Source organism: Populus nigra, chromosome 9 (genome assembly GCF_951802175.1).
Source record: "Populus nigra chromosome 9, ddPopNigr1.1, whole genome shotgun sequence".
Classification (NCBI taxonomy): domain Eukaryota; kingdom Viridiplantae; phylum Streptophyta; class Magnoliopsida; order Malpighiales; family Salicaceae; genus Populus; species Populus nigra.
The window spans coordinates 6026271-6035642 of NC_084860.1; the positions used below are offsets into that span (position 1 = coordinate 6026271).

A 9372-nucleotide genomic window follows, 5' to 3' on the forward strand; every position below is an offset into this window, starting at 1 on the left:
TTAGTTTTGCGTAACTAAATAGTTGTAGTAATATAATTCTTTTTCTAGGATTTGTTTTTAGTGAATAAATGTTACCTGAAAAAGCTGATAACTTAAGGATTATATTATTTTAAAAAAATAATAACTTAAATAAATTATTTTTCAGTTTATTTTTCTAATAAAAAAGTATTGAGAGATAAGTATCCAGTAATAATCCTTTTAACTTTCTACCTCCTTGTATTATACCACTCCTTTTATGAATATAAAAAATTATACGACTTCATGTATTTTGACATTAACTTTTCGTTGGGTACATTAAGAATACTCAATCCCCACTCTGCAATTGAAATGAGAATATGATTTCAATATAATAAGAGTTGCCGCTTCTTTCAGTTGTGGCCTATTAGCTCAGTTGGTTAGAGCGTCGTGCTAATAACGCGAAGGTCGCAGGTTCGAAACCTGCATGGGCCAGTAATTTATACTTCCTGCTTCGTTTTTTTCCCCATGTCACTACTGATTTTTACTACCTCTTGCTTTTTCTTTGCAAAGAAAACTTCTACCTTCAATTGGAGACGGAGTACACATACGTGAAGATACATGAAGCAATAAGGTGCGGGAAGCTGAAGAATTCATCATATTTTTCTGCTAAAGAATGTCGAGCAAGAGTTCATCTGTCGTGCTATATAACCTTCTCTATTCAAAAAAAAAATTGTGTCACAGCCAGAATATTAAAGTATGCTATCGTTCTAAAGAATGATAGAGAACTATGCTGGCTAGGAAATATAGGGAAGACTTAATTGATTTTACAAATTCTTTGATATATCTACTGGAAACGTACATGACTGATCTTTTCTCAATCCTCCGAAAGCTCCTAAGTTTGGACCAGCCTATTTAGAGTTGGCGCAAGCAAATGTTCGAATGGTGTTGATTGTAGTGCTTTTCTGAGAAACTATTGAGTCGTCTGAAAATCTTGGTGATTCCCAACTCCTTTCCTCCTCCTCTTCATAGACTGCCTCCAGAACTCTCCTCTGCATGAAATCCCTCAACATTTCTTCAATGCCGTCGTGTTTCTTGTCCTCTTCCTTTGTTGAACTTGATTTATCCGGAATTTCTATGTATTGATGATCCATCGATCTGCCTCGCTTATCAGACTTACAATTTGGAGTAGCATTGCACAATTCCTTATGGCAAAGGAAACTATCACCGACTGTTACAGAACTAAATTCAGTCCTGGACATGCAACAATAAAAACAAAGAAAGATGGAAAGAATTTGTATCCTGAACCTGAAAATAGTTGTACATATGCTTGCTAGAATATTTTCTATGTGAAGAAGATACTTGTTTGCCTTGTATGTATGACTGGAAAAAGAGAAAAAAGAAAAAAGATATTTATATAATCCAACCGGATCTGTGAGATTGTTTGCACCAGCAGAAAATGTCATTGCAATGGCACCAAAAGTCTTTATTCGATGGACTTCGGATTCTTTTCTTAGGCAACCTTTACAATGATTTTTTATGCAACAATAATCTTTATTATTCAATGATATTTAAGTTCTTTTGGCATATTTAAGTGCTCTTGGGCTTATTTTTCTAATCAACAGAATTGGGCTACAATTCAATTGTTAGATTAGATTGAAAGTTCATTGAAAGATTATAGACTCCTGTTTCCTATAAATTTAATATTCATTTTTATCAGATGTTGGGAAAAGCTTTTCAATAAATCCTAAAAACTACTCTTCAGAATTTATATTGGTTTTCTAGTTGATTTAGATTTTTTTATAAATTTTAGAGTTCTTACTCTCTAAATTTACATCAAGTCTATTCATATAAACAATATATAAATAAAATAAAGGAGAAAAATTATTATGATATAAGAAAGTATTTGGCAGTGTGATTGCGGTTGTTTTTTAAATTATTATGAAATTTTTATTGTTTTTTAGTTGATTTAGATTGTTTTATTTTTTTTAAATTCTTTTGTTATTTTTTTAGAATTTCTTAGGATGTTTTACCTAAGTATACATAAATAGAGTTATTTAATTTATATTTAGATTTTTTTTAGAGACTTTGATTTTGGTAATTATTATTGTATGTGAGGTTTTGTTTATATTTTTAGCTTTTCATTGAATTTTTTGGAGACTTATCAAAGATTAATTGTTTTTATGGTATTCTTCCTTTATTGTCTAGTTTGTGATTCATTATAATCATAGGCTGAGATCTTTTTAATCCAATAACTTTAGTGTCTTTGTTAAAATAATAATTATATCAAGTTATTTATCATAATTTGATTTTAATTTTCTTAGATTATATCTATTTTGTTTATGAATTTTAGAGTTCTTACTCTCTAAATTTACATCAAGTCTATTCATATAAATAATATGTAAATAAAATAAAGAAGAAAAATTATTATGATATAAAAGAGTACTTATGGGAAAGAGATAGGGAAAGGACAAAAAAAAAAGATAAAAAGTCAATTTTTATAATCAGCATAGCATGATATTTTTTTTATTTTTTTAATGTATTTTTTGTAAAATAGTTATACATATGTCATTACATTACATATTTTTATTTATCATTCCATCAAATCAAATGATCAAAACGAATTAAGAAAATATATAAATTGTAATTTACTTTATACATTGTCTTGTAATTTACATAAAAATGAAAAATTAAGACAAGTTTTTAAACTGAATTAATTAGTAATTTATTTTAACATGGTATTAAAGGAATGATAAAAATTATTATATCCAATATCACGCAAAAATAATTCAATAGAATATAAAAAAGATTTTCATGCATTCTGTAATCCATCTTAAATAAAATACGATGCAAAAACCCTTATTCTACATCGAATGCCTTTATCAAGAACAATTTTGGTTCATTCTCTCATGTCTGTCTCATTATTTTTGTATTATTTTGTTCGGTCTCTTGTATGCTAGCTGCATCATTGGTCTCTTGTCATTTATATTATTTGTCTTGAGGCACGTGCAAGGTGCATGCATGTCCCGAGCCTGCTTGACCAAAAAAAAAAACGTGTTGATCTGTCACTGAATCCCAAACATGTGCGAGCCGTGACCACCCTTTTGGAGATTGTTTAGAGTGTGTTTGGTATTGCGGTTGTTGTTGTGGTTGTGGTTTGAAAAAAGTTGTTTTATAAAAAGTACTTTTAGTTGAGGTTGATTTGAAAAAATATATGTTTGGTTAAAACTGAGGTTGAGTAAAAAGTAGTTTAATGTGTTTGGTTAAAAAAATGCTTTTCAAATTGAGATTATAAAATAATTAATATATATATTGAATGTTTTTAATTTATTTAACTATTGTTATTACATTATGAAATAAATAATACTTTATATAAAATATTTTATATTGTTCCATTGAACTATCTACAATTCCATCAGGTATGAAATACATCCGACAAGGACTACAGTTTCATTGGTTTCGTAAGCGCGCAACAACATCAGGTAAAATATTATTAGAAATAAAATTAGGATTGTAATCAAATTCCACAAATATTACGTCATCAAGTGATCTTATTCTAATTTATATAGTGTTATTGAATAATGTGAAACACTAGTTTTTTCGAATAAAACACAATTAAAAATAAAAAATATTATTTTTACTGGGTCGAACCCGGTTCAATATATTTTTATAGCTTTGGACCGGGTCCGATCTCCACTGTTCACGTGAACAGTGGAGACATTCTCCACTGTTCAAGTGAACAGTGGAGAGTGAATTAAATTCACTCTCCACTGTTCACTTAAGTGGACAGTGGAGAGTGACCGCAGGAGAAGAACGCAGGAGAAGCAGATAAAACCTGCTTCGCATGAGCTGAGATTCTACCTCAATTATTAGGCGGAACCCATGTGAAAAAATGTGTAGTTTGAATTAACCAAACACCTTAATTCAGCTTTTGTTTTTTGCCGCAGTGTCAAACGGGCACTTAATATGACAGGTTGTCAAGCACACAAAAAAATAAAAAATAAAACATTATCTAGTAATTTTGGATAAGGGTTTTAACACACACACAAAAAAGAAAAGAAAAAAAGAAAAAAAGCTTCAGTGATACGGGCCTATTATTTCACTTCACCACCCTCCTAACAAATATATATATATATATATATATATATACACACACACACAAATAAAGAAATGAAATCAAAGTAATTATCTAGGACAGTGCTGTCTTTCTTTGTGATGCTGCGGTCTTTCTTTATTTCTTCTTGTCACCAGCCTCTTCTAATTCACTCTTTGACTTTGACTTCCCTTCTTTCTTTCTTTTTTTGTTCTTCTGCTGTCTTCTTCTTCTTCTCTCCCCCTTCTTCACGTATGGTTCGGAGGAGTTGTCATTTTTTACTCAAAATTTGTAATTGGCTATGGAATTTAAACCCTGATTTCTTGCACCGCGAGGATCAATTAGGATTATAATTAAGCCCTAATAGTGTAAGAAAACCTGTCACTCTGCCTTGTCTAAAAATCTGCAAAACCTATTAACAAAACAACATTGTTTCATTCATATCTTCGTCTCTTGCTTTTTACTCTCTTTTTTTTTTTTAATCAAAATACATTGTTTCACTTAATGTGATGAGATGTCTTTTTCAACTTAGAAATAGAGTTTTTTTAATTGAATTGGGTTAAACTTCATAATTGTTCCCCCATTATGGTGCTTTTTACTCCTTGGAACATGGATTTCCAATTTTATTTTATTTTTTGATCAATTTTCATCTTTCTTCTTTAATTTCATTCAATTCCGCGTTGACTTACAATAAGCCTCTGATTTTTCCATTACTTCCATTCCAATCTTGGTTTTTCAATTCTTCATCTTTAGGCTAATTTGACTACTCGTTTCGACTTTCTTCTTCAATTAAGTTCTCAATTGATTTTTAACTTGACTATTTGTTTTAAAATTATCTTTGAATTTTTAATTTTTTTCAGTTTTAGCAAAATTAAATTAATTTAAGCCCATTGTTTTTCAATTTTCTCTTTAATTCAAAACTCAATTATAGCCTAAAAATTCTTCAAACTTTATTTTTGCCTGTGATGCTCAATTATTGGTCCAATTTCAACCTCTTCTAAAATTTTTTGTATGTTTTTTATTTTTTTTGAAATATATAAAAAACAATGGGGATCCAAAATTGGGTACAACAATTCACATCATTAAAATGGCATCGTAACACATAAAAAATAAACTTTAAAATAAATGATGAAAATAAATAATTGGCATGGTTATAACATCCCTTTTTATCAAAAAAAAATTGTAATACCCATTTTTATTTATTAGAATATGTTTGGTAGGAGGTTAATATGATGTAAAATTTACTCTTGTAAAATTTAAGTTAGTTTAGTTATATTTTCAAGTAAGATGAATTTTGAATGATTTCCCCCATTCCCTATTTTTGATAAAATTTAACCTCTAGAGCAATGTTTTTTTGTCTCTCACTTATTTTTTAAAAAATATTCTTTTATTCATCTCTCACCAATCATGAATAATAATTTGATTACTTTTTTCTATTTTTATTAATATTAACCCTTGAATTTATTATCTTATTAAACATCTCTAAAAATCAAATTTTACACCTTTATCTTTGTAATAATTGCTCATTTTTAACCTCCAACAAGACATAGCTAAGTACAGTTAGGTTTGCAAAGTAAGTTCTCATTTCAGAAAGTAATTATTTTTCATATTGTTGGACTTTATCATGTTTAGGCTTTGGAATCGAAATCTAAACAATAAAGTATAGAATATACCTATTTTTAATTTAGTTTTACATATATTTATAACTTGATCATTTTATGTTATTTCTTCTGAATTTCGTTATTCTTTTAATAACTATAAAAAGAGAAAAGAAACATATAATATGAAAAAAAATATTTTTAAAATAAAGAGATATTAAAATGAATATGTTCAAGCACTAATAAATAAATAAATAATTTTTAAAATCAGAAGGATTAATTTATAATTTAACTCAACTTTGAATAAAAAGTATCCCTACCAGAAAAAATAAAAATAAAAAATCCCACCCTATCTGCCACCAAAGCCACCCAGACACCACCCTCCTTCAGCGTGAAGAAAAATTAGGTAATGACAGCTCATAAGTCAGATAACGCCCACCATTTGGTCTTGACCTGTTCTGTTCTGGTCGCACATTTATTTCACTTTTTACCCTCAAACTCCCCCATTTATTCTAATGCAGCCACCCATAATTTAGGAGGTATGAAGACTTTTTCAGGGATGAAAATGACATTTCACGACTTGGAAGAAACTAGTTACCCCAACCAGGAGTATTCTTTTGCTTTTCAATTTATACACGTGCACGCACACCAACTAGGAAAAACCGAACCCCAATACCCCCACTTTTCCTCTCTCATTTAGCCCTATCCAACCACGTTCCGACGCGTCACAAAAATGATGCAGGAGGTGACGTCATCTTTCCCGGTTCATCCCCTGTTCCACCTTATCCACAAACACTCACATCCACGTGGCAACATCATGAAAGATCTTCTAGTTTCACGTGGGTATATTCAGCGACTCCCTGGACCACACTACACACACACACACACACACACACACACACACACACAAAGGCCACATCATGTTTCCTACTTTTTTTTTACCCATTTCTCTTTTTTCGCAAGAAAATTTAGGATCGAAGCCTATTCCTATCTTATCCACTGCCTTTTTTTCTACTTTTTATATCCTTCACTAATTATTATTATTATTATTATTATTATTATTATTATTATTATATTCCATTCGTTACTAGGTTTTGACATTTTTAAACTCCTATTCAATTGCATTTTTTACTATGTTAATTAATTTTTAAATTACCAAACTCTAGATAATAGAAAATTATTAAATTAAATTTGTATACTTGTTTATGAATCTGCTTGTGAAGAGAAAAAATTGCATCTATTTATATCTATAATAAATATTATCATGCCTTAAAATTTCTAAGGCACATAAGATTACGGGTATGTCCTATGATGTGTCGATTATGTTAGATCGATTGACAGGTAACCAAGATGTGTTGGTTGTGAATTTAAATGATTAAAATATCATTCTTGGTCTTGATTTATTAAGACAAGCCAAGATTGTTTTGATGTCATATTTGAATGGAGTTATGATTACAAGTGAGGGTTGCCCATGTTATATCCCCTATTGTAATGTCACATCAACGAATGCCACTAAGGATGTTTGATCATGACTATTACTATTGAGAAAGCATAATAAAAAGACGGGGAAATGTTTCCTGTAATAATAGCATATGAGAAAACAAACTATTGTGTTGAGGTGCAGAAAGAAATTGCTAATGTGTGTAGCAATTTGAGGATGTGATGTCACCTCAACTATCAAACAAACTCCCATTAAGAAGGGTTATAGATCATCACATTGAATTGGTTCCAGCCATAGTTTTGAAACCTGGACTGGCCCGGCGGGTCTACTCGAGCCTGAGACCGATCTGGGTCTAAGTAAAAACCCGCTGAGTAGTTGGCCCGGTGAAACCCGGTCAAATCCGGCTGAGACCCGGCCTTTATATATATATATATTCATAGACGTGAAACAACATCATTTTGGCCTTTTAAAAGGCCAAAATGATGAAGATCAACGATGCAAAATTAAGGAAAGAGAGAAAACCTAATTAACGAAAAAGTAATTTCAATCGCAGAGGAGCAGAAGATGTCTTGATCACTGTTTCAAATCTGCGAATAAGGTTAGGCTTTTGTTTCTCTTCATATATCTTCTTCTTTCACTCTCTCTTTTCTTTATTCTTTGCCTTTTTTGAACTTGCAGTTCTAGCATCGATTCACAATTCTTGATCTGTACATCAATTCATTTGCAGTTCACACCCACAGGTATGTTTCTTTGTTCTTTTCTTTTCAGCAACTTAATAAAGCCTATGCTATTAGGAAGTGTAGAAAATGGATTAAGAAGTGTTGATGCAACTCTTTTGTCTTTATCGATGCATTTGCTTCTAGAACTAGCTAGGATCATCTATAATGTTGATTGAGAACAGAAAGCTATTGATGTTTGGGCTAGTAATGTGAGTCAATCTTCCTGCTTTAAGGACCTAGTTTTTTCTAATAACTGTTACAACCAAAGGATGGAGGTCAATACTATCAAGGCATCTGAAGACGAAAATTTCTATATCAAGAATGATCTGGTGGATAATTATGATGTCAATGGTCTTGATGAATGATTTTTAAGACCATGATGGAAATAGTTATGCTCTTAAGACAAATTATGTTGATTAGGAATAAAAAGTCAAAGGAATCTGCACTTCAAATTACTAATCTTTTCATATCTGATGGGAGTATTAGGAATAAGAACAAAGTTATCTATCCTCTTCATGTTATGGATTGTGATGATGATTATTCTTCTTCTTGCCAACCATGTATGAAGAAATCATCAAATAATAGGAGACAGGAGGCTATAATTTCTTAGGGAGATTTGAAAAGCAATCTTTAAACCTATCAAAGAAGTAAAACAAGTAGTGAATACCTTAAGCAAATTCATTTACAAGGAGAGAAAGATTAAGATGTTAGAGGGGAGTTTCAGTAAAGCTTTCCTCTGAGGTATGGGTGCTCTGACTTTCTTATGGTTAGTATTAATGCATAAGAATGTACGTGGGATTAGGAATAGTGATAAGAAAATAACTTTGACAAAATTTATTATGAAGCATAATCTTTTTTTGTTATGTGTGATTGAAACTAAACTAAGAGTAGTAGATAAGAATGTCATTAATTCTACATAGGGTTGTGATTCTAGATGTTGGGTAGCTATTCTTTTAGTGGGTTTTTTTTAAGGGTATAATTTATGTATGAAAACCTTAAATAAAGACTTGGCTCTGTTTTTACATGCACATCTTTATTCATTAGTCATTGTTAATCTAATGAATGGATTGCAAAGTGCTTTACTACTCAGTCTGAATATATAATAAAAGTATATGATTTGGCTTGAAATTATATTCCCTCTTATAAATTATGTCAGGTCCTTAAAATATCTTTACATGATGGTAATACTCCAAGTAGTGATCATTCAACGACCCAATCATCTCAACCTTCAATTTCCATGTCAAGTGGTAGTAGAGGAAGAACAGATTTGGCATGGTGTCATTGTAGAGAAGCTCCTGAACTTAGTGTTGAATGTAAAAAAACTAAATTAGTATGTTTATATTGTGCTAAAGTATTTGTGGGTGGTGACATTAATCAATTTAAGCAACATTTATCTGAAGCTAAAAGAGAAGTTGAACAACGTCACAAATGTCCTCCTGATGTTCGACATCAAATGCTTTTGAATCTTAAAGGAAATGCTAAAAAAAAAGAGTTAGAGAAATGCAAGCAGATTTCAATCCATTTAATGCACAATAAAAGAAGCATAAAGAGATGATGATTAGGCAA

The 9372-nt window shown here is 30.6% G+C and overlaps 1 non-coding gene across 1 annotated transcript; it reads left to right on the forward strand.

Annotated features, from left to right (window-relative positions):
• The first annotated feature begins 376 nt into the window (after positions 1 to 376).
• On the forward strand, positions 377 to 450 carry TRNAI-AAU (transfer RNA isoleucine (anticodon AAU)). Its single transcript has one exon. It is a non-coding gene; the product is annotated as a tRNA-Ile (tRNA).
• Positions 451 to 9372: the final 8922 nt, after the last annotated feature.